This window comes from Vombatus ursinus, unplaced genomic scaffold (assembly GCF_900497805.2).
Source record: "Vombatus ursinus unplaced genomic scaffold, bare-nosed wombat genome assembly UNPS02014877.1, whole genome shotgun sequence".
Taxonomy (NCBI): domain Eukaryota; kingdom Metazoa; phylum Chordata; class Mammalia; order Diprotodontia; family Vombatidae; genus Vombatus; species Vombatus ursinus.
The window spans coordinates 900,479-904,989 of record NW_020954655.1 but is presented as its reverse complement, the minus strand read 5'-3'; the positions used below and the strand labels follow the sequence as shown (position 1 = coordinate 904,989).

The 4,511-nt window shown below is 39.2% G+C and overlaps 1 long non-coding RNA gene across 1 annotated transcript in view; it reads right to left on the bottom strand.

Annotated features, from left to right (window-relative positions):
* LOC114028318 overlaps positions 1-2,091 on the bottom strand; it is a 21,684-nt gene extending 19,593 nt beyond the window's left edge. Inside the window, exon 1 of the long non-coding RNA XR_003567353.1 lies at positions 1,974-2,091. This is a non-coding gene — a long non-coding RNA (uncharacterized LOC114028318). The remainder of the gene's footprint in view (positions 1-1,973) is intronic.
* Between the last annotated feature and the right edge of the window lie 2,420 nt (positions 2,092-4,511).

Genomic DNA, 4,511 nt, shown 5'->3' with positions numbered 1-4,511 from the left:
TCAAGAAAGAAAGGAAGAATGGAAAGGAGAGAAAGAGTCATTGAAGTATTTTCTAAATGTGCAGAAGAAAACAGAACTAAGGCCAGAAAGAAACATAGACACACTCAGCTTGAAAGTTACATATTGGATTATTTTATGCTTAAAAGGAAAAGTACAGTGCACATAATAGACAATGGTGATTTCATCTATGAGACTCTTTTTCTGTTCTACTTTGTATATGGAAATTTTTGTTATATTCAGTGTTAGTTAAGTTTGGGGGGCGGAGCTAATTTAATGAAAACTCCAAAGTGCTCCATTTAACAGATGAGGAAACTGAGGCCCAAAGAAGTCAGGTAACAAGTGTCAAACTCAGGTCTTTTAACTCCCAGGTAATTAGTTTTTCCACCCCAATGCCTAGCTAGACTTCTTCACTTGGTGAAGGGTCTAAAAATACTTAATGGAGGCCAATAATATATTGGACTACACTTCCTGGCTTCTTCTTTGTTAATTTAATCTACTTCATGACATTGTGCTAGTTTGACCTACAACGAAAGTATTAAAAAAAAAAGGAATTATCATACATGACTGCAATCATGTCAGAATATAAAAAGTCCACAGAGTGCCTGTATAGGGAAATACTAATGTCTTTGCTCAGCCCTTCTGAGTGAAATCTCTGTAACTCTGCCTGTATAACATAGCTCTGGTGAGTGAGGAGAGGAAGATTTGGGGTTAGAATTCAAAACATTTGGGTAGAAAAGTCCATGGATCAGTCATCACATGGGGAGCTCATTATGGATTCATTCATGATGGTTAATCCAAGAGAGGAGAAAATGTTTTGTGGGTTTCAGGGAGAAGGTACACAATGTCCTCCCATGAACTAGTTGAGGGGAATGTTTGGTATGCTTTTTTTCTCTCTCTCTCTGATTTCTGAGTCCTGCTGTCCTACACGACTGATGCCACATGCCATGAAACCTTCTCGGATGACACCTCCCTGAGACGGGTAGAAAATAGAACTGCTCGCATCTCCTGTTTCTGGAGGATCATTCATATTTGTCTCCAGCTTTGGGCAAAGAATTACTTTCTCCTTGGGCATTCTCTTATTCTTGACCCCTGAGTGAGAGAGGTAAACAACTTGGGGTCCATGTATCTTATTTCAGAGAGAATGCTAAGATCTGATTCCAAGGAACATAACATCATGAGATGAAATGTAGATAAAAAAGCACAAATCAGTGCTTCTGAGGCTAGAGATAAGTTGGCACCCAATGTCCAGAAAAATCTAAGCAGGGATTCCATTTCAGTTTGCCAGCTTTTGGTGGCAGAAGTGATGGGTGGGAGTGAGGAGGGAGTGTGATGTTGATTACACAACATTCCCTCCCTCACCTATCCATCCCAATTTCCTTCTTCAAATGATTTCATTTCAGAAATGTTATCATACCTCTGCACGTAGGAGAGCACTCTGACAGTGTTCCAAGATAGGAGAAACAGAAATCAAGTAGAACTAAAAAAAATAGATAAAGATCATAATTTAATAGCATTTTTTTCTTTTTTCTTTGAATGGTTTCTTCACAATCTCTTTGGAGATTTTTTTTTTTGCAGATATTAAACATAATTGATTCTGCTTAGGAAAACCTCGTTATTTTACCAATTAGTAAAATTGGTGATTAATTTGACCTGGACCAGACTGAAGTTTTACTTCTGTCCTGCTTCAAAAAATAAAAAAAAAAGGTTACCAAGCAAATTGATTCAGGTCTGTAAAGTTATGCTTGGTTTTCCTAGCCAGCCAATCAATCAATTGAGTGACAAGTATTTATTGAATACAATGTACTGTGGAAGATGCACAGGGGGTTTAAGATATTGCCCCTCTTTTTAAGGTACAGTGGAAAGAATATGAGTTTTAACATCAGAGGACCTGGGTTCAAATCTCACCCCTGACACTTTTTAGCTGTGTGGTCTTGGGCAAATCATTTCACCTCCCCCGGCCTCAGTTTCCTTACCTGAAAAAATGAGGATATTGGATTCAATGGCTTCTGAGGTCCCTTTTAGCTGTAGATTTAGGACATTTGGCATCATTGTCCACACAAGTAACTGGGTACATGCCAGATACATACAGAGTAGATGGAATGTAATCTGAAAGGTAAGGCATCAGCAACTGAGGAGACCAGGGAAAACCTCCTGCAGAAAGCCTTGAGATGAGTCAAGAAGATCATTCATAGCCTGAGGGCCAGATAGCGCAAAGGCACTCACATGAGAGACGGAACTTTCTGTTTGAAGAACAGTAAATAAACCAGTATAACTAGACTGTAGAATGCATAGACAGAAATGAAATGTGAGAAGTTTAGAGAGGCTCGGTGGGCCCAGATTATGAAAGGGCTTTAAATCACAAAAGAGAATTTTGTAATTGATCATGGAGGAAATGGGGTTGTTGCACAGGGGTGTGTGACATGGTTAGACCTGTACTTTAGAAAACTTATCTTAGTATTTGAGTGGAGGATGGATTGGAATAGGGAGTGACTTTGGGTGAGAAGACTGGTGATGAGTAATGACAAGGTCAGGAGAGGTGATGAAAAGACCTGAAGAAGAAAGTGGTAAATCCAAGACATACTTTGAAGGCAGGAAAAAAAAAGTTAGATAGAAGGAACGAAGGAGAGAAAAAGAGTCAGAGATGAGGCCAAGGTTTCCAGCCTGAGAGACTAGAAGAATGGAAATTCACAGAGATGGTGTATTTGATGGACAAAACTTTATATTTGTTCCTTGGGACTGTCTAGAGGCAAAGTGCTGTCAACCTCTGATCAGCATTAGGAACCACATGGATCTGTTCACATTTAGGCTCTCTGCCACTTCCTTAAGCGTTCTGTGTTCCCTCCCCCACCTAAATGACCCCTTCTCCCCTCCAGCGAAATTAACTCCAATATGAACAGTTCAAGTGAGAGCCAAACCTCTCCCTCCCAAAACACTAATTAAAAACCACAGATTTTTTTTTTTGATTTCTGGAGCCAAAAGACATCTTGGGAGAACTTAGTCCTTCCCTCTGCCTCCAGGTCTGTCTGTGGAAACCATCCCAGGGAGAGATGATAATCAGTATTGTATTTAAAAACCTTGGAAAGAGGAGATTCCACAATCTTCTCCCTTCCCTCCCCACCTCACCCACCCCCAAACCTTCACTTTGATGATTACTGGTTCTCACAGTGAGGTCGTTGTTTTCTCCAAGTGCCCCAGTTTATTAGGGATGAAGCAATCTGGCAGATCACAGAAAAGACAAATAAATGTCCTTGTCAGAAGGCACGCACTTTCTATCTTTCCCTTCATGGGATAATGCTTTAAAAGTTAATGAACTTGGAAAAAGTCAGTGTACAAGGGATGCAGGAAGGCTGCATGCTAATAGTCTGCTGGGGGAGCAATGATTTTGGAAGGTGATTTGGGTTGATGCAAAGAAATTGATTAAAATGTCCATACCCTTGGGCGATCACTTATCTTCAGGGAGCCCCAGTGTGTTCATTTGTGTAATGGAGATACCAGTACTTATTCTACTTAACTCACTGGATTGTTGTGAGGATTTAAAGTATTCTTCACCAAGTGAAGAATAATGTAAGCAATTTGTTCTTCAACAGCAAAGGATCGTGAGAACGAGAGCTATTGATATTTTAAAAGCCAAATCTAGCTGCAGTTGTTTTTTCCCTTATACTGAATACCTTACTGCAACCTGTTTTCATGCAGATCAACTTCTTTGCTCATTTCCCAACTATGTGGCACAGTGTATACAGTAACAGACTCTGGAGTCAGACAGTTGTTAATCAGTCATCTTTCAGTCCTGTCTAACTCTTCATGACCCCATTTGTGATTTTTTTGGCAAAGATACTGGAATAGTTTATCATTTCCTTCTCTAGCTCATTTTACAGACAAGAAACTGAGGCAAACAGAGTTAAATGACTTGCCCAGGCTCACATGGCTAATTTAGCAGTCTGAGACCAGGTTTGAATGCAGATCTTCTTGACTTCAGACTTGATGTTCTATCCATTGCACCATTTGACTGCCCCAGGAGTCAGGCAGAATTGAGTTCAAATCTTGCCTTACTATGTGTGATTTGGGGCAAATCCTTTAACCTCACTTTCTCAATCTGTAAAATGGTTATAATCCTAGTAACTATTTCACAAGGTTATTATGAGGATGAAATAAGATACATGAAATGCTTTGCAAACCTCAAAGTTCTATATAAGTGCTATCCACTTATTATTAATACATTTCCTATTTTTCCCACATTATTATGATGGACATCTGTAGCAGCTTCCTCTTAATCCCCATCCATTTCCAAATCAGCCCATCCTTATTTCACAGAACTAATCTTTAATCACAGAATGGACCATAAAAGAAATTGTAATTTATAACTTCATCTCTGGTGCAAATTTAGGTAGAGAAGAAAGATGGTAATACCCAAAGGTATATTTAGAACTTGAGTAATTAGTGATATTAATAGCACTTGGGGCTTGTGTAATATATTGCCTTTGACTCAAAGTACTTTTAAAAAAACAAGTCCA